Source organism: Chrysemys picta, chromosome 3 (genome assembly GCF_011386835.1).
Source record: "Chrysemys picta bellii isolate R12L10 chromosome 3, ASM1138683v2, whole genome shotgun sequence".
NCBI lineage: Eukaryota > Metazoa > Chordata > Testudines > Emydidae > Chrysemys > Chrysemys picta.
Genome location: NC_088793.1, coordinates 131,434,996 through 131,462,817, shown reverse-complemented (window position 1 = coordinate 131,462,817; position 27,822 = coordinate 131,434,996). Strand labels below are relative to the sequence as shown.

The window sequence follows — 27,822 nt, the reverse complement described above, 5'->3', positions numbered from 1 at the left end:
CCATGAGGGACTAACTCACCATGGAGCTGAAGGGAAGGACAGCACTACGGATCAATATTATTCTGCCCTTTTTTGGCTATCTTCTCTTTAGGTAATCTCACACTTTCTGTAAGGCAGGACATGGTCCAGCATCTGCTTTGAACTGTTCTGCAGATTGCACAGGACGTTTACTTGTTACTAGTGCAACTGTTCCCATAGCCTCTTCCAGGCAGGTACCAGTTCTTAACAAAGGTAACCAACAAGTAATTTGTAACACTTCCCCATCCTGCTCTGTGCTCTGTGTCATTGGTAAAAGGCACCAAGGGAGTTGACCCTCATGCAGTGTGCGTTCCACATTGTCCAACTCCTTTCATAAACAATATTGTCAGTGGCCAGGCCACAAGGTAGAGTTACATCCCCAGAAGGAAACGGTACCATTTTTGAGTCATTTGGACTCAGGTAAAGACTTTTTCAAAAGTAGAATGCTCCCATTAGTGTGGTCAATTCAAATGCAACCGTACTTTGAGGCTATTAGCCAAGATGGTCAGGGTTGCAACCCCATGAGGTGTCCCTAAGCCTCTGAGTGCCAGGAGCTGGGACTGGATGACAGGGGATGGATAACTCGGTAATTGCCTTGTTCTGTTCATTCCCTCTGAAGTATCTGGCACTGTCCACTGTCAGAAGACAAGATACTGGGCTAGATGGAGCATTGGTCTGACCCAGTATGGCCATGCTTATGTTCTTATCTTCATGGATGATGATACGTCCCCTAGCCTGCAACTACAGATCCTTCAACTCTGGGCCACAGTAGTATTAAAGTAGCAGCCGTGTTAGTCTGTATCTGCAAAAAGAACAGGAGTACTTGTGGCACCTTAGAGACTAACAAATTTATTAGAGCATAAGCTTTCGTGGACTACAGCCCACTTCTGTATGCATCCGAAGAAGTGGGCTGTAGTCCACGAAAGCTTATGCTCTAATAAATTTGTTAGTCTCTAAGGTGCCACAAGTACTCCTGTTCTTTTTAGTAGTATTAAAAGTACTGTAGCTATGTGGTGGAGTTACCTGCTGTGAGGAGAAGGAGAGAGCCAAAATTAAACAGCTGGCAGTTTGGGTGGGTTATTACAATAATTGCTAACTAGCCACCAGGATTATACAAGTCTAAGCAGTCACGTTAGTTTGACTGTGCAGGAGGAAAATGTGCTAACTCCCAAGGTAACTCACAGCACCTTGTAAGGTGGTTTTGTTAAATGAGCTACCATGCTTACACATAACCTCACAGCAGTGATGGTGACCATCAAAAGGTTCAGAGCTTTGATTCAGATAAGCAAAGCTCCCCCAGTGTGGATGCCTGTTCAAATCTCATTGTTCTGGAAGTCCCCATGAGAAATATTTTCTCACTACATTTCCAGTATTTTCTGGTTTCCACTCACATCTGTAATTCCATGAGGGTATTTCACCTATTTCAGCACTTCCACTTTTAGCAGAAACCAGGAAGGGCAGAGGCATAGAAATGAAACTCCTTCTCATTCACTTCTGTTGTTAGCCAAACTGGGAAGGTGAGTCAGGCTTTTTGGATGGAGGTTCTTAGTCTATCTAAACCAATTCACCCATCCTTAGTTTACAAGAGCTGATTTTACTAGCTTACTTAAGGCCTTTATGTGAATGTGGTGGTAGGGGGGCAGAGAGAGCCTTCACCCTCAGCAAGGATGAGGGATAATCTCAGTCCTTGCACTTGAAGGAGTGCAGCATATGCTCTCTCTGTGCACCCCCAAAGGTTCAAACCACCCCAGAGCGGGCAAAGAGTGACAGAGAGGAGTAGTGCTGTCCAGGTTCACTGTGGGAGTAGGCTGCACGTTTGGTACAGCAGGCACATTCCCCCTCTGCCCTTGGGTGCTGAGCCAAAGGATAGTGCTTCCCTCCGCTGCTATCCCACCTGAACTTTCACCTTTGGAAGTGCAGCTCTGCATGGCACCTAACACAGGACAGGTTGTAAAGTACACGCTTCGGGCCTTACTGGATTGCAGGGGTCAAACTAGACAGCAGGCATTCTTTGTAGATCTCTACTTCCAAACATGATGCTTTGAATAGTGGGTGCCAGGAGAGAAGCCACTAATGCAAACTAGTAAAAATGCTTCATCTATCTATGCAGACACTGAGATACTGTTATGAGAGCCAAAACAGCAGAATTTATGGTGCTCGTTCTTCAGCTGGTGTGTTTAATTCTGCCCAGTGTTATTAAGAAGGAAGATTACAGGCCTATCCATTCTTGCTGCACAGCAAAAATGAATATGGAATACAATTGGAGCCATGAAAAATGGGGCATTGGACCCTCAGCTTATGTAAACTGGAGTATTAGAGAAGAAATTGAAGGCATTGGAGCTAAGCCAATTTAAACCTGCAGTACCAGTAACATGTAAAATGCTGTATTTCCCATTCTAAGGGTATGTCTACACTACGAAATTAGGTCAGTTTTATAGAAGTTGATCTTTAGAAAGCGATTTTATACAGTCGATCGTGTATGTCCCCATTAAGTCGGTGGAGTGCGTCCTCAATACCGTGGCTAGCATTGACCCACGGAATGGTGCACTGTGGGTAGCTATTCCACAGTCTCCACTGCCCATTGGAATTCTGAGTTAAGCTCCCAATGCCTGATGGGGCAAAAATATTGTCGCGGGTGGTTTTGGGTACATGTCATCAGTCTCCTCTCCTTGAAAGCAACGGCAAACAATCATTTCGCTCCTGTTTTCCTGAGTTACCCATACAGACATGAAAGCACAGCAAGCATGGAGCTCAGAGCTGCTGTTGTGAGCATTGTAAACACCTTGCGCATTATCCTGCAGTATGTGCAGAACCTGGCTAGGAGCCACCAGCATGAGGACGATTGTGAGGAGGACATGGACACAGACATTCCTGAAAGCCCGGGATGTGGCAATTGGGACATCATGGCGGCAGTGGGGCAGGTTGATACAGTGGAATGCCGATTCTGGACCCGGCAAACAAGCACAGACTGGTGGGACCGCATAGTGTTGTAGGTATGGGATGATTCCCAGTGGCTGCGAAACTTTTGCATGCGTAAGGCCACTTTCATGGAACTTTGTGAGTTGCTTTCCCCCACCCTGAAGTGCAGGAATACCAAGATGAGAGCTGCCCTGACAGTTGAGAAGTGAATGGCGATAGCCCTGTGGAAGCTTGCAATGCATGGCTGCTACCAGTCAGTCGGGAATCAATTCGGAGTGGGCAAATCTATTGTGGGGGATGCTATGATCCAAGTAGCCAAGGCAATCACTAACCTTCTGGTAGCAAGGGTAGTGACTCTTGGAAATGTGCAGGTCATAGTGGAGTGTTTTGCTGCAATGGGGTTCCCTAACTGTGGTGGGGCCATAGACGGAACGCATATCCCTATCTTGGCACTGGACCACCTTGCCAACCAGTACATAAACTGTGAGGGGTACTTCTCAATGGTGCTGCAAGCACTGGTGGATCACAAGGGAAGTTTCACCAACATCAACGTGGGATGGTTGGGAAAGGGGCATGACGCTCGCAACTTTAGGAACTCCAGGCTGTTCAAAAAGCTGCAAGAAGGGACTTTCTTTCCAGACAAGAAAATTACTGTTGGGGATATTGAAATGCCAATAGTTATCCTTGGGGACCCAGCCTACCCCATGCTCCCATGGCTCATGAAGCCGTACACAGGCAGCCTGGACAGTAGTAAGGAACAGTTCAACTGTAGGCTGAGCAAGTGCAGAATGGTGATAGAATGTTCCTTGGATCTTTAAAAACCCGCTGGCGCTATTTGCTGACTAGGTTAGAACTCAGCGCAACCAATATTCCCATTATTATTGCTGCTTGCTGTGTGCTCCATAATATCTGTGTGAGTAAGGGGGAGACATTTATGGCGGGGGTGGGAGGTTGAGGCAAATCACATGGCGGCCAATTTTGAACAGCCAGACATCAGGGTGATTAGAAGAGCAGAGCTAGGCATGCTGCGCATCAGAGAGGCTTTGAAAAACAGTTTCATGACTGGCCAGGCTACGGTGTGACAGTTGTGTATGTTTCTCCTTGATGCAAAGCTTGTTGAATTTACTTCCCTGTAAGCTAATCCACCTCCCTCCTTTGACTACAGCTGGCAAAGGAAATAAAGTCCCTATTGTTTTGAATCCATGCATTCTTTATTTATTTTTTTTTAAAAAGTGAGATCACTGACAAGGTAGCCCGGGTGGGGTAGGGGAGGAGGGAAGGATAAGGCCACATTGCTTATTGTAGCCACACTACATTGCTTATTGAGCCATCCTCTGGAGTAGAGTGGCTGGGTGCCCGGACCCTCCCCCCCGTGTTCTTGGGTGTCCAGGCGAGGAGGATATGGAACTTGGCGAGGAGGGCAGGTGGTTATACAATGGATGCAGTGGCGATCTGTGCTCTTGTTGCCTTTCCAGTTGCCTGATCATGTCCGTTTGCTCCCCCATTAGCCTCAGCATCTCCTCCTGCGTGTTCTGATCATGGTCACTGAATGCTTTCCTGGCCTCTGCCACCGAATGCATTGCCTCCATGCATTCAGCTGTGCCGTATCAGTGCAAGAGGATTGCATGAGCTCGGAAAACATGTCATCGCGATTCCTTTTTTTCCGCCTTCTAATCTGCGATAACCTCAGGGATGGAGATGATAGGGGGAGCATAGAAACATTTGCACCTGCAAGGGGGGATAAAAAGAGAGAGTAAAATTTAAGAAGATACATTTCTGAGAACAAAAGGGAGACTCTTTCACAGTGAATCAAGCAATTCACAGCAGACAGCACATGTGCTTTAGGTACAAGGTCGCATTTTGCCTTTTAAATTGAGTGCCTGCCGGTTTGGTGACACATCACACATGACTGGGCAATAGAATTCAGTTTCCAAGCAGCCATGGTAAGCCAAAGGGTACGCAGGGTTGGCTTCTTCTGCATTCATAACATGTGGGAATGGTTTCAAACTGCAGTGCCCTCCTTTCCCAAAGCAAGCAATGCTGGTTGAGTTTGTCAAGGAGGGGCTATGGTTTTGGGGTGGATGTGCAGCACACCCCTCCCCCCACCGTGTGGCTATTCTCTGGGATGATCCCTTTTCGCCAAGCGCAGAGAGTCCAGCATGAAGGAGATCCTTTTACTGTTCCCTTACAAAAATTCCTCTATTTCAACCAGGTGACCATGAATAATATCACTCTCCTGAGGCTGACACAGAAAAATAAAGACCGAATGTTGCATGAATGCGACCAAAACCCAGGACCATTCGCTGCCATGCTTTGTGCTGCAATGATTCCAGACTACCTGCTACTGGCTTGGAGTGGTAGAGTGTCCTACCATGGAGGAGGAAATAAGGCAGCCCTCCCCAGAAACCTTCTGCAAAGGCTTTCAGAGTACCTCCGGGAGAGTTTCATGGAGATGTCCGTGGAGGATTCCCACTCCCTCCCCAGACACGTTAACAGACTTTTCCAGTAGCTGTACTGGCTGCAAACACATCCCAATTCTTCAGGGCAAGTCAAACATTAAACACAATTGCTTTTAAACCCTGTACTGCAGTTACAAATGTGCACTCACCAGAGGTGCCTTCTCCGGCTTCAGGGTCCAGAATCCTGCCTTGGGATGATGAAAAGCTCCAGGATGATGAAAAGGTCCTGGCTGCCAGGGAGAACGGGTTCACCGCTTGCCTGCTGCACATTCTCCTCCTCCTCTTCCTCATCTACAAAATCCTCCTCCCTATTGCGTGAGACTCCCCCTTTGCAGGTGTCCCTGGACAGTGGAGGAGTAGTGGTAGCCCCCTCTCCCCCCAGGATGATGCAGCTGATCACAAAAGCAGCATGTCTGGGGCTCTGACCCAGAGTGACCGTTTGCCTCCTTTGTCTTTTGGTAGGCTTGCCTGAGCTCCTTAACTTACACGTGGCACTGCTGTGTGTCCCTGTTGTAGCCTCTATCCACCCTGCCCTGTGAGATTTTGGCATATCTATTAGATTTCTTCTTTTTGATCAAAGTTCTGCCTGCACAGATTCTTCTCCCTGTACAGCAATCAAATCCAGTGTCTCCCGTTCGCTCCATGCTGGAGTTCGTTTGCAATTCTGGGACTGCATGGTCACCTGTGCTGCTGAGCTTGCCACGCTGACCAAACCTGTGTACCTGGCTAGTGCATCGGATTTGAAAGTGCTGTCCAGAGCAGTCACATTGGAGCACTCTAGGATAGCTCCCAGAGGCCAATACTGTCGAACTGCACAATGCTGTGTCTGCACTACTCCAAATTCGACCCAAGAAGGTCTCTCTTAGCGCTACTCCCCTTGTCAGGGAGGAGTACAGCAATAGATTTTAAGAGCCCTTTAGGTCGACAGGACGGGGTTGGTTATGTAGCCGCATTGCTTATAAAATCGACCTAACGCGACTAAATTCGACCTAACCTCGTAGTGTAGACCAGCCCTAAATATAGGAATATCACACATACCTTGATAAATGTAAATACTGCTGTGTTGCAAGTATCTATTTTTTAAAGATCCCTATCCATCTGCCACTTCAGCCCCAGGAGCAGGAGACTAACGGCTCAAGGCTTGGTTCTCCATTGTCCTGCATTGCATTTTTACCAGCGCAAAATGGACATAAAACACTATCATTTTACACCCACTTTGCACTGGAGTGAATGACTATACAGGATGCAGGGCAGTGGAGAATCAGGCTTACAGTCCAGTCACACAGGCTGTACCAGGGAGACAGCTAGGAACCCAACACTTATTTAAAAAGCATTTTGAAAATCACGGGATTTTTTAATTTTGGGAGCTGAAAATCCGCAAACACTAAGCAACCATGTTCTTTTTCTCAACTATCTTTACCAAGGGAACAACCTTTGGCCTGTAAATGAGCTCAGACTTGTCAGACCCTTCTGCTCAATAATATTTAGTCTTCCCTGCTTCCTGGGATGCTGTGTTTATTGTTTATTTCAGGCTGTTTTCAGAGTAAAGTAAAGAAAAACACAAGCCTCGCTATAGGCCCTGCTATCTCTGGTCCTAGGGCTGCAATTACTTTATGGTCTTTAATAGCTGCAATTATAAGAAGAGAAACATAACTAGTCCACAGAACAGGAGAACCTCCCCTTCCCAGCTCTCCTAGCTACAGTCCTCACTTGCAGGCTGATGGATGGTCTCTGAACTCCCAGACCCTCACCCAGAAATCGTCCGCAGGTTACATGATTCCTAATTGGCAGCCTCTTGTTTAACGCCAGTTGATCCTGGATAAGCTCACAGAGCAGAGGCAGGGATCATGGGGTTTCTTCCCCGGGACCAGTTTGGGTTGGCCAGTGCATCCCATCAAAGGCCTTTAGCAAAAGAATGAGCTGTATTATTTAAGGACTAGTAGCTGAAAGCCCATGATGTCAGATGAGTGTGGCAGTTCCACTATCTGTGCTGTCTCCCTCATACAACCAATGAAATGGTTGCATACAATCAGGACCAGCTCTAGGCACCAGCGCCACTTGGGGCAGCAAAAATGCTGGAGCCAGCCCTGCATACAAATTAGCTGTAGACTAGAGTAAGTGTAGTGACTGGCTGTGTTACCTCTGATGTCTCAATGGTCTAGAACTCTTGACATGGCATAGCTCCATGCCTTACTGTAGCCATACATCACATGGGTATAATTTATAAAGTCAAAATGGCTGAGAACTTAAAAATTGAACAGTAACAGACTGTAAAACCCAGTAATGATTGCTCCTGGTAGTATTCTGAACAAAAAGAGCTCTCCAATGTACTTGTAGCTGTTTCCATCACTTCACACTGACTCAACACACATTCTAGGCTTCAGAGTGCCAGCGAGAGACAATCCTGGAATTTTATAATATAGATTCTTTCCTCTCCTCTCACATTACATTCCTGTCTTCAGATGTCTTTGGCTGTTTGGCATGGTCAAGCAAAGGTGACACAGAACCTTCTGATTGTCTGATGGACTGTTCTGCAGTGGAGCATGATTCAGAGTACAGTCCACTCTCTCCTGTCCTATAAAAGGAAATCTCATCCCCGGGGCAGGTAACTTTTGATGAGCTAATCATAAGCTACACTATTTGCTGTCCTGTCCTTGAGTTCCTCCGCTGAACCAAAAACAAAAGGTAACCAAATGGGAGGTGCTAACAAAGGAGGAATAGTTCATTTGTGGCCCAATGCTTTGAAAAGTGCAGATTTAAGGGATGAAAAGGCAGCTCTGCTTGACGTTCCCTAACCCTTGTCAATCTTTGGCTGGTTTGTGTTTGTAGATTTCCCCCCCCCCTTGTTTATGCCAGATTCATTTCAGCCATGCACTTCGTACTTGAAAGAATCTTCAAAGGTTGACATCCTCTCTGAAGTTTGTACTTAAAGCTATTTTTTATAGTAGCTTTACACCACAGTGTGTTTAGATGGATTATCTATTTTCCAACTGTGGGCTAACATTTCTAGCAGCCATGTAATTGTTTAAGGTTTAAAGATGGGGCTGGCTTACCTTTTTGGTGGGTTTTTCATAGTTTAAATAAAAAAAATTACACAGCACCTAATTATGAAACCTTTATTCCTTAGGCTAGATCTATACTACCGGGGGAGGGGGGGAGGGGCAACCTAAGATACGCAACTTCAGCCACGTGAATAGCATAGCTGAAGTTGCGTATTTTAGGTCGACTTACCTGGCTGTGAGGACGGCGGCGAGTCGACCGCTGCCGCGCCACCGTCAACTCCGCTTCTGCCTCTTGCCGCGGTGGATTTCCGGAGTCGTCGGCAGAGCCATCGGGGATCGATTTTATCGCGTCTTCACTAGACGCGATAAGTCGATCCCCAAGAGATCGATTGCTACCTGCCGATCCGGAGGGTAGTGAAGACGTGCCCAATGGCTGCCTTTTTTAAAAACCAGCAAAGAGACAGTCTGCAGTGGATTTTCTTTAAACTGTTTTAAAAACAAAACTTGATATCGAGATAAGCGAGTCAGTGAGTTGGTGCTCTAGAATGAGATTTTTCAATTACATTCAATAGGACATACGCCCCTAAATCACTTAGGGGCTTTTGAAATCCAATCCTTAGTGTTTCCTGTTAGAAGGGCTTGGTTCAAATCCTTGCTCAGGTCATACATTGAAAATGAATGTGCTGTCTCATCCTGACTCCTGGGTGAGATATGTCCCCATCATATGCATTTTAAAAGTATCTGAAAGTCCAGTGTTATTATTTGAGCTTCATACAACTTAAGAACTGGTTCAGAGGAACACACTACATTTTGGGAAAGCCAGATGGAGAGGAGCACTCGGCTCAGCCAACCTGTATGTGGCAAAGGGGCCCAGGAGGGACCAAAAGAAAGAAAATATTTTTAGGATTCAGAAATGCAAACTTTTGGTCTGTGACTCAACTGATAAGGGAAAGTGATTAAAAAGAGCCGAGTGTGCTCCTGGCTTGCGTATAAAGGGCTAGCAGCTGCCTTCGCTGCACTGGGCTGTGACATGATGGGCAGCATGGGAGTGAATGTGTTGAACCCCGCCTTGATACTGTGTAGAAGAGAGATGGAAGGAGCTCTCTGTACCCTCTTCACCTCCCTCTCATGCATTTGAATAACCCTGGGCAGAATCTGGCCATGACTGTAGGAGAGACTTCACAGGAGCTGGGAGCTTCGTAGAGCAACACTGTAACACAGAGAGGTCTACTGTAGTCCTTGAAACTGTGTGGCAAAGGAGCACTTCACTAATCTTGGATGGACTTTGATGTCAACATTTCAAAAGGCTGTGAAAAAAACCCTTTCGTTATAGCCGCAATAAAAGGAAAATATCGGAGATGATATTTTGAAAGGGAACAAAAGCCTGTAATTGAATTTCCAGGTATTGTTGTACTTATGCACTATGCCAGGAAAGAACTTTGTTCTGAAGAGTCTTGAAGCAGATTAAAAGGGAAGTGACTTGAAGGATTTTGCAATCACTAATGTATGAAGCATTGTCTCTTAACTAGTTTTTAAAATGAAGAAGTTTCACATTTAGAACATAACACTCAGCTCCGTAGAAAATTGAGACAATATATTTAGGAGCCTTAATGTGGATTTAGGAGCCTAATGTTAGGCCAGCAGATTGAAAGTGTTGGCCAGTGGCTGTTTGTGAGATTCAATCTCAGAATTATATTGGTGCAGTGGGATGCAGTTGAGAAACTCACTTTGAGACTTTTACCATGGACAGAAAATAAATAAAGGAGCTTTTCTTCCCTATATTGTCCAGTATCAGGAATAAAAGATGAGCTTGGCCTTTCCTTAGGTTCTAACTCTTTGGTCCTGTTGCTACTTCAGGCAATTTAAGGGGGGAAAAAACACCATCTGTGACAGGAACACTCAATGCACCCTCTTAGTTGACTGGAAAAACTTTTTCAATTATGTTTGATTTGTACTTTCAATTTTATCCCGTTAGAACTGCACAGCACTACTAGCAGTCTTATGCCATTCCTGACACTGGGATTGTCTGTGCCATCTAGGAATGCATTCAAAAGCGGTGGCCTTGTACTGTCTTAGTCTGAAGAAAAGCTTTGCTGTTCTGATTAAGTCAAGCCAGTTGCTTGGCTGTGCCTTACTGCTTGGAAACGAGGTATATAATGCCGAAGGGTTCAGAAAGAATAGAGTCCTCTCAACTAAAGACAAAGCAGACACACTCGGGAGTGGAGAGCTGGGGAGTGGATAGTAGTGGAAGCAAGTTTTTGAGTTAGGGAAGGATTGGCTTGGCATAGAACAAGAAAGCATTCTGCTTGGGTTTGACTGAATAGCTCAGGGGATAGGTAACAAACAGGCTAAGGAGACTTTCACCGCTAGGCCAGTAGTCTGAATGTGGCCCACAACAGTGGTACGGGTCTCATAAAGTTGTTAAGCACCTGACACAGCTGTGAAGTGAGTTGCTTATTCCATTCCTGTCCCGCATAGTTGGGTCCATATCACAAAAAATCAAAGCTGACAAGAATTGTCCGTCTGTGTAGAAAGGCCAAAGACTGAAAAACCCATGGAGACTGAACCAATAGACCGAAGAGGTTCTTATCCCCAGACATCGTTCCTGCCAGTCAAGATTGAGATTAGATAAGGAAGCATTGTGAGAAAGCTTACTCTGTTGCTAGCCATGTTGTGTATGTTGTGTGTATAGATCAAGCCCTGTAGTCTCCAAGCTTGCCAGTCAAGCACTTGATTCATGGTAACCAAAGCTGGATTCATTGGACACCCAGTTAATCAAAATCAGAAGAGAAACCTTGGCTCGTGAATGGGCTGAGGAAGGTAGAATGGAAAGAGGAAAGCTTTTAAAATGTAAAACTCGTCTGATGCAGAAACGTCAGTAATAATACCCATTTGGTTCTGAAGAGGCCTTTGAGAGCTGAACTGGTAGCATTGGAGTTTTTCTATTTACCTCTACTACAAACAAATGAATACGTAAAAGAAATGTGTGTGCAATCCCCATGCCACATTGTTGGGACTTCTGCCTGTATGAGCATTGTGAAAATCTTCTAAAACCCATCTAGAAGGAAGGTAGTTTATTTGCTTACTTTACCAAGTTACAAGGATTTCAAAACTTCTTTTCTCCATAGTTTCTTCAACATTTTGGTGTACATCCTTATTTCCTGTAATGGTCCTGATCCTGTTGCCACTAACTTCCAAGGGTGGTTAGCTATTGACTTCGGAGGGAGGAGGATTCCTTCCCTCCCATATTGTAATTGCTATCAGTTGTTCTTGGCAGTCTCAAGAAGAGAGGCCATTAAAGTAATGGATCAGAGAAACTGAACTACCTTCTCACTCCTAGAAGTGGTCCCTCCAGAGCAGTGTTGAGGCACACTAGCTGTGCAAAGAAGGAAGTGTGAATTGTCAATGTTCATGCTCTGCTTGTTCTGTGACTATACAGAGGACTGAACTTCAGCCTTTAGGGCTGTCAATATAAGTACCCTTCGTGAGTACTGCTTGTTAAAGAACTGTATTTTAGAGAACAACCTGTGTGTTGCTTGGGAGACTGGGCCCCAAATTTGACTCTGCTTCTGGGTTTATTTTAAAATGTCAGTGAAAAGGGGGGGGATACTTGTTGCCATTTTTCTACTCCCTCATTTTTGCTGATTAGAGGCAGCCTGTAGCATTACAATGCACACCACCCCTCTCCCCCCCATACACGTTACTAGGTTTATTTGATCCTACCTCAGCACATGGGGCTGGACTTGACCTCTGAAGGTCCCTTCCAGCCCTGCATTTAGGGCCAGCCTTACAGGTGGGCAACATGGGCAACCACCAAGGGCGCCGTGGTCAGTGGGGACACTGTGGTCAAGAGACAAGAAGTGGGACAGGCGTGGGGTGTGATGCCGCAGAAGGGAGCACAGAGCGATGGTGGGGCAGGGGGAGAGGCAGCAAGGCCAGAGGCGATGGGGGGGGGAGTTTGGGGAGGCAGCGGGGGCCTTAGGTGCCAAAATACAAGTTCAACCAGAGCACCATTTTCCCTTAGGCCAGCCCTGCCTACATTTCTATGATTCTGTGATAACTTCCGATCTGACCTCATTTGTTAAGGTGCTCAATCCCACACGTGAGACGAGATTTTTCAAGAGCCCAGTAACCACAATTTGGGGCCAGACTTTCTAACGAGTCCAGCTCCCGCTGACTATATGGCCAAATCTTCAAAAGAGTTCAGCAGTCAATGTGATGAGTATAGTTGGTTAGAAATTTTTCACCCAAAAGCTTTTTTTCCCCCAACAAAAATTGGTTTTTTGATCACTACAGAAATTTTCATGAAATTTGTTTTGCATCATGCTAAATGTTCCAGTTGTTTAATGAACACATTGGTTTTAAACCGATTTGCTGAAAAACTGGAAGAAATCCATGAAAAATGTTGACCAAAACAAACTCTTAAATTCATTCAATTTCTCCCCCAACACACACACGCGGAATAGAATTCCTGTTTTTCAATCAGCATCTATGAAGTTAGCTTTAGTGTGATCTTTGCCTCTGTGAATGTAGGAATTACACTGACATCCAGAGGATGGCCTATCACAAACCAATCAGTGTTTCAATCTGGACCAGATTGTGTCATCAAGACATAGTCCTGAGATGGGACAGTGCAGAGCCAGCCCATGCCAGCAGGAGCTCCAGATAACATTCTTTTCTAAGGGAGGCACAAATCCTCATTGGACCCCTGTGAAGTGCAGCTACTTCCCTCTCTGGTTAGCTAGCTCTATTAGCAGAGGTGGGGAAAGGTGGTGAATGGCTCTTCTTTGCAGTGTGTCATGCCCTGAGCGATCCTTGCACTAGGGGGAGCACAAGGGTTGCAAGAGTGCCCAGCCCATGCATGAAGAGTACAAGGTGGGAGAGTGGAGTGAAGAGAAGGCTCAGCTCTCTGCCGCATTATGCACCAGCAGGGGCTGGCTCCAGTGTATTATTGTTTGTTTGTTTGTATTCCAGTAGCAGCTACAGTATTCCCGGCTCTGCGTGTGCACATGCTCCAACGCAGCCCTGCCCTGAAGAGCTCACAACCTACTAAGACAAGCAACATTTGATGGGTGGGAGAGAGGGATACAGTTAAAATCAGTATAATCTTTATATACATTTTTTAATGTAATCTGCCCTGAATATTTCCTATCCCCCTCCATATAAACCAAGGCAGAGCAAGTGAGTTAACCTTCAAAACCATGCCACCTATGAACCATGATCAGGTGGCTCTAAATCCTGCCAGATCAAAAGCATCACATTTCACTCTCAGTAAAGGAGGACACAGTGATAGTCACTGTAAAGATCAGAAAAATGGGATTAGAGAAGTGATCATAGTACTGTATGTGGCTAATATGCAACGGTTTCTAAGACCATAAAGACTCATAATTACATTTATATGGATTAGTATAATCCATGAATTTGTAACCCCCAAGGACTTGGTCATGCAGGGCTGTAGAAGTAGAGTGCTATGATATGCTATCTGATGTGCCTGACTAATAGAAGTGTTCTTTTTAGCCTTAGTCTGAAGCACTGGTGCCTTTAAACTGCTTTGGTTTTCATTGATACACAGTTTAAAAAAATCCCGAATAATAGTTTTAATTGTTAATTCATAAAAGAAATCTGATCTGTCTGAGGCATGATCAGAAATCTGTTTAAAGGAATAAAGAAAATTCCTATATTCGTAAAGAAACAGCTTTCCTTACCTATATTCCTAACCCCTTAGATTATTAAAATGAAAGGGTTTGGCTGATTATTTATTTTTTACATTTCTCTCTGTGTTGGACGATCAAAATGGACCAGTTAATTTTATCTTGGTTTTTAATCAGTTTCACTTTCTGGCTCTCGTGTACAAACACAGTGCTGCAACACTGGGGTTTCAAAACCTGCAAAGGGATTGTTAAATCTAGACTGCGCACTGGAATGTGTTGCTTGAGTCGTCATGCAAAATATTGTTTTAACAACACCTAAATTGTGAACCAAAATCAACTTGTCAGTATCCCTTTAACATTCTATCCAGCAGCACTGCCTCTGTCCCATGGTACAGCAAAGGGAGTCAGGATTCCACACACTTGTCAAAGACTTGAATAGCTGGAGAGACACTGTGAGGATGCAACTGAGAAATATTCACTTGCAAGCTATAGTCAAAGATGGTTAAGGCTGAGTCAGAAAACCCAGTGAAATCTGTGAGAGTTGAAGGAACTCAGCACCACACAATAAATTCTCAGCACACCCTGAAGCATTGGGTCCTTTGTGTCTGCCTGGAGCCCAGCATTGAATATTTCACCCTCAGCTTGGTATTTCTTTGATCTGGATTTTGTATTCATTTTCTTCCATTTTTTATGTGAATCTGTGAATTTAGCACAGAGACTAAAGTCAAGCCAGACAGAAAAAAACTCAGTGAGTTCCTGGACTACTTTGTACTCATAAATATCAAATTCATTTTCAGGAAAGAGCAATTTTTCTGTACTGAATGTGAGTGGAATGGGTCAGAATATCAACTAGTTTGCTAATAACTAACTAATTTGTTTCTTAAAAAAACAAACTAAAAATAGGCAAATCAGTTAGTCCATGGTGGGAAGTAATGACCTGAGAAATTTTGTTTCTAAATCTTAAATTCTCACATTAATTCTGCGTGTGGGGGAAAGGCAGCTTAACCCTCACCTGGACAGTGGCACAATGCATTTGACTATTATAGGGATCTCCACATGTCCTGTTAAAGGCCATTTTGTGAACTATTCGAATGGTCTCTAATAAAGCCCTTTACTCTTAACATGTCCAGAAATCCCTACTCTGACATGATCCTGGTTCCTCTTGGAAGACAGGTCAGGCATTGCTCCTCCACCTGCTTCATCCCATTGCTGTTGGTTGGATCATTGTATTGGACTGACCAGCCCATTCAGATTCCCCCAGCTGGCTGACGGTCACACAGATTAACCCATTTCCCAGCGAGTTGGCAGGCCTCTTTGTGCTTGGCAGGGTAGAGTCTCTGGGCCAGCTCCTTTACTGGTGTAAATTGGCATTGATCTGTTGACTTCAATGAAGCTATTCCACCGTGCACCAGTTGAGATGGCTGTGAGAGAATGGGATTTTGCCCTATTCGGGCTCTGTGGCAATGAAGTCCAGACAGGCCCCATTGCTCTGGCTGGCTCAGTACAATGAAAGAGCTAGAGGTAAGATTTGGTTCACAGTACCTTGCTGGGACTAACATTTGTTCAGTAGTTTTAAAAATGTTGTTATGAATCATTAATTTTCAGATTATTGACCCAATGGACCGTAGAGGTGGTGGACTCGCCACCATTAATGGCCTATCCAAAAACAGTCTGAATGGTTATTACCTTTAAAATCGGAGATGGTTGTTATTTCCCAGAAATGAGATGTTCTCGCATTTCAGTCATGGACAGCTGTGGCACCACAATTATCTGGGATGAAGACTCTAGTATAGAAACGCCTACTGAGTTTTGAATGAAGTTCTAATTAGCTACTGACCCGAAACTAAATAGAGAGGTACTAGGAACACAGCAATAAGTCTGTGATCTGAAAATACTGTAATACTTGCTTACAGAGATCAACGGACTTTTTGGATGCTGCAAGTAACAACTCCAGAACATACAGATGGGATTTAACCTTCTCCTGCCCTGCCCTTCCAACCAAGACAAATAATATCAAAACAAGACAACAACTTAGCCCTAAAATAAAGATACAGTACCATCTAATGGTGGAGGTGCTATCTGCAGGGATCATTACAATACATAGAAAAATGACATTGGTGGGAGGGAGGTGGTGAGGGGAAATATATCCATGTAAAATAGGTGATTGTGATATCTTTGAATGTATTGAGCAGAGTGTTGAATCAATTGTGTGACTTTGCAGTTATAGTTTCTTAAGCCGTTGTTTATGTTGAATCTGTTATATAGTGGTTACTACATTTTTCTTATTTCTGCAGTACAGGAGTCAGTCTGCCATCATGGCTCCAACCATGTGGACATGAATATGTTTCTAATCAGGGATTCCGCCATATACAACATTGGTATTCACCATATACAACATTGGTATTCACAGCTTAATATCTCCTGCAGAGTGAACTGATGTCTAAAGCTTAATGTTACATGCAGAACACTGCTTAGAAAGCATTCTTGGTGACATTAACCTAATCCCCACTTCAGCGAATATGATAGAACAGTGCCAATCATCTTCAATCCATTTGAATCTACCTCCCATGATATGGCTACTGAGTCATAAACCTCCTGGAATAATGACTCTTGCAAAACAACAATCTAGATCCATTAAGTGTATGTGAAAAACACACATAGACTTGCCAGCACTCTCATGCAGAAAATGACTGAGCAGTTGCTCAGTAACACCCAGTTAAATAGGGTGTCCCAAACCACACATTGCATGCTAGCCACACACAGTAATCCTTAGTTCATACAGTACAGGTTTCACATGGATTGACAGGAGAGAGAGAGAGACACTGTAACTTGATAGCTCAGGCACTTTACTTTACACAGACAGGCCAGAAGGGGCAAATCAGACAGTAGAATCTTCTGTAGACTCAGATACAGCACTAGCAGTGGCAGCCTCCACTTCAGCTCCTTGACTGCACTCAACATTTCCTAACAGAGAGAGTAGCAACAATTCTCCAAGGCATCAACCTACGGAGAAATCTGACCTGATTGCTTCTGCACCAACGCAGCCACAGTCAGAGCAATTGATCCCTAAATTGGTACGCTGCTGCTACATTGATGAACTACTTACACAGAGCATTTGGATCCTGGAAAACAAAAACAGCAGCCTAGCTTGAATTGGCAAGGTTAGCTTTGAAAGTCCTAAGTTGTTTACCAAGCAGCGTGTGCTTCTATTAATACAGAAGTCAGATCTGTTGCTATTAGAAAATGAACTTCTGCAGACTTACATAGCTAGGAGTGTGCTCCCATGTGCGGAGACACTGTGACTAGTGAATTGGTCAATGGTTCAAATAAATCATGCTGTCAGGAGTTAATTGTTCTTGCCCTCTTGGTCTTTGCCCCGTGCAGTGTCCACTCCAACTGTCACATTATTGACTTAAACTGGGACCATATGGAACATGGTTGCAACCAAGGTCCTGTAGTGGCACCAAATCTTGTATAAAGGGGGTCAAATAAGGTGTCTAGGACAAGGTTATGGTTTGCTGTTTATAATTATGCTGTCTATATGTGTGTATCATTTTGTAGTTGAAGTTATGAAGCTCTGCCTAGCCTGCTTGATGGCCCACTAAGGACCATCAGCTATACAATTGACCCATTGAGAGCAGGCAGATATGCAAAGTATGCAGGGACTTGCCCATGTGACTCCAGACTCGATTTTGCTGTAATTTTCCACAGTAAGAACAAAGAGGTGTTCTTACACCTGGAAAAGACTATAAAAGGCAGCTGCCTCATCTCCATCTGGTCTTCAATCCTGCTTCTTACCTCTGGAGGGACTTTGCTACAAACGGAAGCTCTACACACAGAATTGATGACCCATCCCAGCTGGGGATGTACTCCAGAGACTTGATTTGAACCTGCAGTTTATTCTGTCACTGCTACAAGCCTGAACTAAGAACTTTGCTGTTACTGTATGTAATTGATTCCATTTAATCAATTCTAGCTCTCATCTATATCTTTTTTCTTTTATGAATAAACCTTTAGATTTTAGATTCTAAAGGATTGGCGACAGCGTGATTTGTGGGTAAGATCTGATTTGTATATTGACCGGGGTCTGGGGCTTGGTCCTTTGGGATCAGGAGAACCTTTTTTTTCTTTTCCTGGGGTTTTGGTTTTCATAACCATTTGTCCCCATAACGAGTGGTACTGGTGGTGATATTGGGGAACTGGCGTGTCTAAGGGAATTGCATGTGTGACTTGTGGTTAGCCAGTGGGGTGAGACCAAAGTCCTCTTTGTCTGGATGGTTTGGTTTGCCTTAGAGGTGGAAAAACCCCAGCCTTGGGCTGTAACTGCCCTGCTTTAAGCAATTTGTCCTGAATTGGCACTCTCAGTTGCGTCCTGCCAGAACCAGCAACGTTACACCAACTTTTTAGCTTGAGCCAAGACAATTCTGGGTGGGTTGGTTCACTTGGAGCCAACATCCCCTCAGAGCAGCTCTCAATAATACCTGTCTCAGAGCATGTCTGAAACCTGCATATGTCAATACCAATCTCCCTCTTGATGTTGGGGACAGAGCATAATGCAGTTTGACTCAGTGTTTGCCACCAGGTTGGCCTCATAATTGCTTGCCTCACAAATAAGGAACTCTGGAGTCTCAAGAATATGTCTGCCACATGGCATCAACTCTGTCAGCAGAACTAGTGAGACAAGCTAGAGAGGTCAAAAGTTCTGGCTTCAGGAGTTGCTTGATGGAAAGCAGGCTCCCATAACTTAACGGGTGGTGTGTGAATGGCAGTGGGTCCTGGTCTTTAGCCTGGATTTGTTCAGAATCTAAGTCCATAGCAACATTAACATAAAAAAAAGAAAGCTCTGGATTTCTGTTTAGGATGGAGGTGTAAAAGCCCTGAATGATTTCCTGAGTTATATCGACAAATGTTAGCAGATGACTCTGAGGAAAATACATCCCGAACGGCGCAGAGAGAGGCAACAGCAGGAAGCCACAGATTTTTTTTTTTTAACTTCATTATTATTTTGTTTTGACTGCACCTCTGTGTAGCATTGTAAGGCGAGAAAATAAGACTTGGGAGAAACCCAGCACCTTGCCTTTCATCTTACTTTTTCTTCCCATCAAGCTGTCCAGCCCAGCCCTTCTCTCTCTCTCTCTCTCTGTCATAAAGACAGAGCACTACGTAACCTTGGCACCAGATTATCATTTAGAATCACAATGCTGCATTGGAACTGGATGATAAAAAAACAAAAAGCAGTTTACAGGCCTAATAGCCAATGTAAAGTGCCGTTTCAGCTGCTGGGCTGCGCTCATCTCGCAGCAATTTCTGTACAGGAATCTCTGGATTTACATTTTCAAAAAGTAAACGAAGGCTTATTTTATCCACTAATTACTTTCTTGGAATTGCTTAATTAGCCTCTGTAATGATGAAGTGGGGGGGGGGGTCTGATAAATGCAGATGGAAATGGATAGTACCAAAGCACTGAGAAAAGGTGAAGAAGGAAAAGCGCCTGCAGGTAAATCAGAGACCTTTTGCTCACTAAGGTGTGTATTGTGGAGTCTGTCCCCAGTCCTGATTATCTTCGTAATCATGCTCTCATCTAGATAGCCCCATCCTGATCTCTGTGTGAACTAGAGTTCACATTAGTCCATGGATATGTTTGCAACAAATCTAAGCACTCTGGTCTCTTGGTATCTGTCACAGTGTACAGTGTAAGCTCCCTGCCTTTCTTCTCTGTTATACAGCACTGAAAACTGCCGAAGGGCAGGAATAGTCGTCGTCTTCATTTTCACTCTGAGCTGGATTTCTGGCACTAGGATTTTTTTGTTTTGTTTTGGAATCATGTGCGGTTGGTTTACCTGTCTGGCACGTGCATGTCATTTGTCTCACTGACCGGGTCTGAAAATATATCAAGGATCAGTGCATCTTTCTGGTTCTTGAGATGGACACAAAGGAAGCAATTGAGCTAAAAGTTCTTGTTCCCTGTGCTATCTAAACAATGTTGTAAATGTAAAATTAACCCTGGCTTTTTTGATCAACTAATAAAACAAACCATTTAGAGGGGTGATTCTCCACTTCCCCATCTTGTGAGTTGTTGTTTACACCTGGGCAAAGTGAGGGTAAGCTGCTAGTGAATCATAACGGTAACATTCTGCACATGCTTTACAATAGGTGTAAATAGCTATTCTAGGTGTGAGACGGGAGAATCAGGCCCTTATACTGGTATTAGTCACAGGTCTTAATCTAAATGTGGTTTTTAATCTACAGTCTAAAATGTCCTACACTGCAGGGCATTGCATCTGGCGTTTCCAAATTTGTCAGGAGATGACCCCTAAATGCCTCCCTACCTCATATCCTCCCCTCGCCATTTAAATTTCTCTCACTCGTCACTTTTGTTTTCGTAGCTACAGGCTTAGGGCTTGGCTAGACTTGTGAGTTACAGTGCAATAAAGGAGCCCCGTGAGCACTAGCTCACTACCCATCCACACTGGCAAGGCACGTAGAGCGCTCTGATTCTGCGGCTACAGCTCTCCTGGTTTTCCACCTCAGCGAGTAGAATAACATTTGATGCGCCCCCGCTGGAGCACCCCAGCATCAGTGTGAATGAGGTGTTGCATTACTGCGCTCTGATCAGCCTCCGGAAACGTCCCATAATCCCCTCTAGTCATTGTTTTGGATATGTCCTTTGAAAGCTCCGTTTGATAGCCAGCATGCTTATCTGCTCCGAGACAAAGCAAACATTACTGTGTGAAAGAGAGAGGCTGGGAGGAAGGGGGAGGTCTGCTGCTGTCTGAACTTACAAGACCGCATGCTGACATGCTCTCAGCCCCCCAAAAACCCACTCTCTCTCTCCCCACATACACACAACACACTCCCTGTCACACTCCAACTCCCCCCCCATTTGAAAAGCACGTTGCAGCCACTTGCATGCTGGGATAGCTACCACAATGCACTGCTCTCTGTGGCTGTTGCAAGAGCTGCTAATGTGGCCACGCCAGTGCGCTGGCAGCTGTAAGTGTGGACAAACTGCAGCGCTTTCCCTACTGCGCTCTACGAAGGCTGGTTTAACTCAAAGTGCTCTACATCTGCAAGTAGCCATGCCCTCAATCAATAGCTTCACTGAAGTCCAGGAAGTTAGGCCAATGCAAAACCTGTATAAAAACTTCTGTAGTTCCTAATTCTCAGGTAGAATTATGCTAATTTTAATGAAAGGCTTAGGAAATTGCCAATTAAAGAGAAAGAATGGCATGTGTTTCATCCTATCACATTACACAAAGGAGACAGACCCTTATCCTATAAATGTAGGATGTGTGGCGGGAGGAAGGAGACATACTATTGTGTAATACAGGCAGCAGCTTGCAATAAAGGGTTCTTGCAATAAAAGCAAGTCATCTGGAATGGCTTGTCCAAACTGAAATACATGGCCTCTCTTTCCTGGAAGTGCTGGTGAGAGAAATGTGTGTCTATTTCTTTTGTGTTTAAGAGAAAGATGTTACCCTGCCTTTCCAAATCACATTCCAGTAACCTTCTGCCTGTCTTAGTCACCCCATCCCATATTGTTACCAGTGGGGACTTCTCCTTTAAAAACTGATGTGTAGTGTCATTACCAGAGAACAACTCCTGTTCTTCCACACAAGAGGTGACTCTGTTTCTGCGGGGAGTGAAATATACACAGCCTTTCTAGATGAAAGGCACTATATAAATCTCAGATATTATTTTTTTCAGCCAATGCAATAACTACAGTGCCATCACTGTAAAAGTGTGGTGGACCCCAGGGTCTTGTGAGAGCCTGCATCAAGGGATCTGTGAAATCAACCACACTAAATTGCATTCTTTGAAAAGTCTTGCCTGGCATCTACAGCCTAGTAAGATTAAAAGAGTGTTGGACTCATGGGGAAATTTGCAGGACTTTTGTAGTGTCTGGGCTGACTCCGAACAGCCATGTTTGATTCACTCCTTTAAAGCCGTGAGTTCTCAAACCTGTCTGAAGCTAAACCATGCCGTTCTTGTTTCCATGTTGCCTATGCTCAACTAGGCATTTCAATTACAAATGACATTTTAGTTCATAATTTTTATGAACGATAGATAAATGTTGTTTTCTTACATAAATATCAAAGGAGAAGGTGACAGATACAGGAATATAACAGAGTTGAGGCAGTATAGGGTCTGAGTTACTTACTGTATCTATTATGGTTTTTTCACCCGTTCATCCCATTTGGCCCATCTTTCCTCAAATAGCTCAGTTGTTACTCCATTAGAGGGGGTAAATTGCTCCATTTCTCTTAATTCTTTTCTTCTGAGAGACCACATTGCTCTAGCTGACATTGGTTTGTGCAGCCATAGTGATGAAATACATTTACTGGCTGCAGGCACAAGAATTCTAAGCAGGCATCTGTCTTTGTTTAATTTCAGCAATCAGGAGATATCCATATCGCCACAGGAAGAGGAATTTGGGGGACATAACACTGAAATAAACTATTGCATCAATATTATACCATCAGACCAGAAGCCTTTCACTGGGGACCGTTCCAGATCTAAGGTGACCTTCCATAACATGGTGTCCACTCCACTGAAAGGTTTTGAAGGATTACTGGAAGCTGCAAATTAAAGGTAGGGGCCAGGATTTGGCAGGTCATGACACACTGACAAAACTCTGAAATTTGCTCTGTTTGCCACATTTTTTGGCTGACTGGACTGTAGGTTTACCAGGCTTTTTGTGGGAGGAGGGTGGTTTGGGTCAAAGCTTGGCCTGTCAGTGGCACCAATTAAAGAGGGCTAGGGGACAAATGCCTCCCCCTCCCAAGGTGTTTGCGCTTGTTCCACATTAAGCAGTCGTCCTATACTAAATCAGTACTACTGCTGCCGCAGTGTTCCCGAATTGCTCTGGCTATGTGGTTGCAATGGCAATGAAATTTGACCTGGCCGTCCCTCTCTACAGACAGCGGAGCAGCCAAGCCAAATTTCAGTGAGTGACATTGCAACCTAGTGCATGGGGTCACAACACCACTCAAATTTGGCCTGGCTACCCCTTCATCGAGATGAGAGGGGCGGCTAGGCCGAATGGTGGTGTGACTGGGTACATATGGAGTCTGTTCCTGTGCGACAGAGCACAGGGAGTCCACCAAGAACTTGACTCCTGGTGGCACCGACTCATAAAGTGTGTGGGTGAGAAAGAAGTGAGACTTCCTGGCCAAGGGAGGCCCAGAGTCCTTACAGGAGGGGTGGGGGATGAGTGGGGACTGGAACAGGGTCCCTGCCAGAGCAGGCGGGAACTGGATTTCCCCCACCCCAATAAATATCTGAATTGGCGCCAGTGCTGGGGTGTGTGTGTGTGTGTGTGTGTGTGTGTGTGTGTGTGTGCGCGCGCGCACATGCTGTTGGACGCAGGGTAAGAAAGCAATCCCCATCTTTGGCAGTGTTTCTAAAACCTTTGGAGCATACACTCTGTTTTTGTTTACTAGTCTGAATATTGACTTCCTCTCCTCTGTTTAGTTCAGAGCTCTTCGGTGTAAACTACCCAGTTTTAAGTCGCTTAGTGGGGAAAATGGTAGATCTGGCAAGGAAAATTCTAAAGAAGTGGACAGGGCAGCAGATGGTACGAATAGCAGGAAGTCAGATTGAGGCAATCAGCAAGTGGATAAGGCAGCAGGAAGGCTGACCCACTTTCTGAACTAATTGATGTGAATGGCACCTGCTGGAATTCAGTGCACTTTACACTCAGCCTGGGTTCCGCTTCAAGGGGGTTCTTACCTTCCTGCATATCAGCTGTAATAAAAGTTCTACTGTCCTCCTCCTAAAGGCATTGCGTGTTAGTTGCATCACTATTACACTGTGATTCACTGGTAGCACAAAAACATGCTATGCATCCGAAGAAGTGAGGTTTTTACTCACGAAAGCTTATGCCCAAATAAATCTGTTAGTCTTTAAGGTGCCACCAGACTCCTTGTTGTTTTTGTAGATACAGACTAACACGGCTACCCCCTGATACTTGACACTGGTAGCACAATCACTTCTTGGCTGGGGCATGAGTTTGTTTTACACTAAAGTTTGGATTTATACCTGATGCTGACATTGCACTGAAGTCCTGCAGCAGAAGTACTGCACTGTTAGCGGGATCGGTCATCCTTTGGATTAGAATTAAAGGGTGTTTTTTGCCCAGTGATGTGCTGGAAGGGATTCCCAGGAGCTCCTTATTACAGTTCTGCCATTACATTGAAGTAAGGGAAGAGTGAGCTGACGTCTTTGTCTCTGATTGATACTAACTCCTGCTATATCAATATTTCTCTAAATTCTGACTCACTGCCAGATGCAGCTCCCACCTGCCTACAGCACACCCCTCTTTAGCATGTGATTGGGGTGGGGGGGGGAAGGGAGACATGATTTATTCATTACATGTAGCTGGCCCAGCCTAGCACTACCTTACAATATCCTGAACTCAGGGCAGGCACCCGACCCGTGATTAACTTCTTCCCTGCCAACCTGTGGATGATGCCTACAAGCCCTATCACAGGCTCTTTCTTTGATCTGAGGCACCATGTTGTTTTTGAGAGAGACTTTCAGAAAAGTGACCCAACAGTTACCCTATGTCTCTGTCAGGTGCATAATGCATATTTGCAGAATGCATGCTGTAAGTAGGCTGGGATATGTACATACCAACAGCTCATTTGGCAGAAAGAAAGAGGTGCTCAGATTAAATTCTAGCATTAGTTAAAAAGAGGCTGAACAGAAAACTCAGTGCAACTCACTTGGCCTGAACAAAGAGCATTTTAGGACTGTTAGAGACTGTTAGGACTCGTGAATTCACTATTGCTGATCAGTTTTGCTCAGAGAGCCCAGCGATGCACAGCAATATAAACATCTTTAAGTAGATGGACAGATAGTTTGGAATTGAGCAGCAGGTTACAGGGCCAGAGGCTTTGTCCTCCAATGAGGACAAACCCAGTTTTTGCTTTTGTAAAAATGAGTGCTAGAAAGCCCTTTAACATCAGTTAAGCCTCACAGCATCCCTGTAGTGTAGCTATTATAGTGATTTTCAATATAGGTAAACTAAGGCACAGAAAAAGTTTACCGGCTTGTCCACAGTCATTCAGTAAGCCTGTTGTAGGGCCAGAAATAGAAGCAAGATATCCTTGACTCTTACTCCCCTGCTCTAACCATTAGAACACACTCCCTTCGTTGTCTTAATACTATGTGACTGTCTAGTTGTTCAGTGTTGAATATTTTTGTCAGTATTCATTGTTTTTCTACCATAACAAAGTTTTATATGAACCAAAGACATGTCATTCTTTTAATGACAAGAAGTCCATCAAGCCCAATATCTTCTGTCTTCCACAGAAGGCATAAATCATGTGCAGAAGAGTGAATTAAACCATCGCTGGAAAGCGACTAACTTCCCATGTGATTCCTCCCTTCTCCTCAGACTATCAGATTTTCAGTAAACATTGACCAAAAGAAACTAGCTCTGTAGCATCGGGTCTCTGTGCTTTCCATGTTGATGCAATTTCTGCATGTGCAGCCCCGAGGCGAGGGATGTTGCAACCCAGCAAATTTAGCACATGATGTGCCAATCAGTTATAGCAGGACCTTGCTTGGGTATATGGCAGAGGGATAGTGCTACCTGTGGAGATCAAAAAGGGAAAGCAGAATCAAAATGATATATAGAGAGAAAATTAAATAACATGAGACTATTGAAGTTCCTAATCCTAGAATGAAATTAAATCCTGTACTCAAAGGTTTGTGCACCACTAAAGACATGTGTAAGCTTTATATTGAAGGCCTCTGCTGACTTTAAGTGGTGCATATGCCTTTTGCTGGCCCTCTGACAAGGAGTGAATTTCACCCTGAAGGCACAGAATAAGTGAGGATCAGACCCAAGGGGGCTACTGAAATATTTGAGCATGAGACATCGACGTATTCTTTAGATAGTTTAGGAGGACAGTCCATATCACAAGGTCATGACTGTTTTCTTTTTTCTATTGATCTTGTTCTTATTCTCTAGAGTTGAAAATCACCTGCTATAACAAATGGCTCAGTAACCATTAATAGCCTTAGAAGCAAAATCTGAAGCCTTTCCCCATTCTTTGCTACAGATAAGCAGACACTGTTTCCAGTTTACATGGAAAATAACTAAAGAAATCTCTGAACAATTGCCTGCCCACCCACCCACCCCATACATCTCCTGTTGAGATGACTCTAAAAAGCTAGATTCTTTTGTGAATTAAAATTGCAGAGGAGTAGACATTAATTAGAAACACATAATGATTAATTTGTCTTGCAGGAGACACTATCAGTCCTCCATTTCTTCCACTACATAAGTTCTACTTTATATTTAATGGGGTTATTAAGCAATGACATTCGAGGAGATCCAATCAATACTACATTTCCAATTCATGATAATAAGAAGTGTACACAATACAGACAACACAAGAAGGCTGATGATGCCTTTCTGCTCCCTGTGCACTGTATTGCATAACCAGGCAGTATGAATGCAGAGGTGCAGCAATTATAGATCAGGGCATGCCACTGGCAGTGCAGAAGATAAAATGTCAAGTAGTGCCATAAATTCAATACAGATAGAGGGTATATTCAGTGGAGGGAGGCATGGAAGGCCATGGAAAAGGGAGACATTTCTTATCTACAGCAGGATTAATGCAGAGAGACTAGTTGCAGTCACTACAGTTCATTGTGGAAAATAAGAAACAACAAGCCACGTACCTCAGTACGAAACTGTGTGTTCCTTCCACCTTTTCCTTCTCTTGAATGAAAATAACCAGTGGTAGATCGATCAAACAATGGCTGCTCTGACAAGTGCAGGACATAGCTGTGAAGTGTGGTATGATTCTGGATTGTTCTTCTCTTTAGAGTTTCAGACGCTGTCTCTCACACAGAGTCAATAATTCACAAGGATCAATGTATCTGATTAATTTACCCTATATTCAAGCCCACGGCACATCTGGGAGTGGATCACAATCTCTTCCAAAGCATTTGTTGTTCAAATATATTCAACCATTTATTTAATTTCTCTGTGCATTGAGTGTAAATAGTCGAAATTTGAGCTTTCTAATTTAGAGCCTGTCTACATGGCGAGTTAGTGTGCAGCAAGCCAGGGTGTGAATCTACGGGGCACCCGTCTGCCACACAGTTACTTGCCATGTGGACACTGCTACAGCACAGTATGCTAAGTCACACTGTAGGACTTTTCACTGTGCTGTAGTAGTGTGTAACCTTTGATTTATGTATTCCCAATTAGTAGCTTGAAGGTAAGGAATAGAACCAAACTGAATTCTTTAAGATTTGAGCCTCCGGCACGGTTACAGTGATTTAATTTAGTGGGAGGACTGTGATTGAGTATAAAATTAAAGACTTTATATAAAATAACAGTGTTGGTTAAACCAAACAGGCATTACAATATAGCCATACACTGCACTGCTACTCACATTCTAAGATAACGTGATGTATTATGGGGTGATGAGTCCCTGTATAGCAAGAATAGGTATAATCCTTTCTCTAATGATACCTTAATGGTGTGTGGGCGGGCCTAATCTAAAATTAGGGTGCTACCCCTTTTATAATCAATTACAATAACACCACATAATTAATTAGTATTAAATCTGCCTTTTACCTATCTACATTTCTGCTACCATAATTAAAATACCTTCTACTCCCTCACTGGTTATTTAATACAAAACTTATCTTTAATTAACATCTGCATAAATGCCATACCAGTAAACATCAGTATAGGAAGCATTTTCTAAAACACTAACATTTTATCTAAAACACTTGTAAAAACCA

The 27,822-nt window shown here is 44.0% G+C and overlaps 1 long non-coding RNA gene across 1 annotated transcript in view; it reads left to right on the top strand.

Annotated features, from left to right (window-relative positions):
- Positions 1-27,822, top strand: part of LOC135982412 (uncharacterized) — a 128,159-nt gene that overhangs the window by 79,404 nt on the left and 20,933 nt on the right. Inside the window, exon 2 of the long non-coding RNA XR_010599759.1 lies at positions 22,444-22,641. This is a non-coding gene — a long non-coding RNA (uncharacterized LOC135982412). The remainder of the gene's footprint in view (positions 1-22,443; positions 22,642-27,822) is intronic.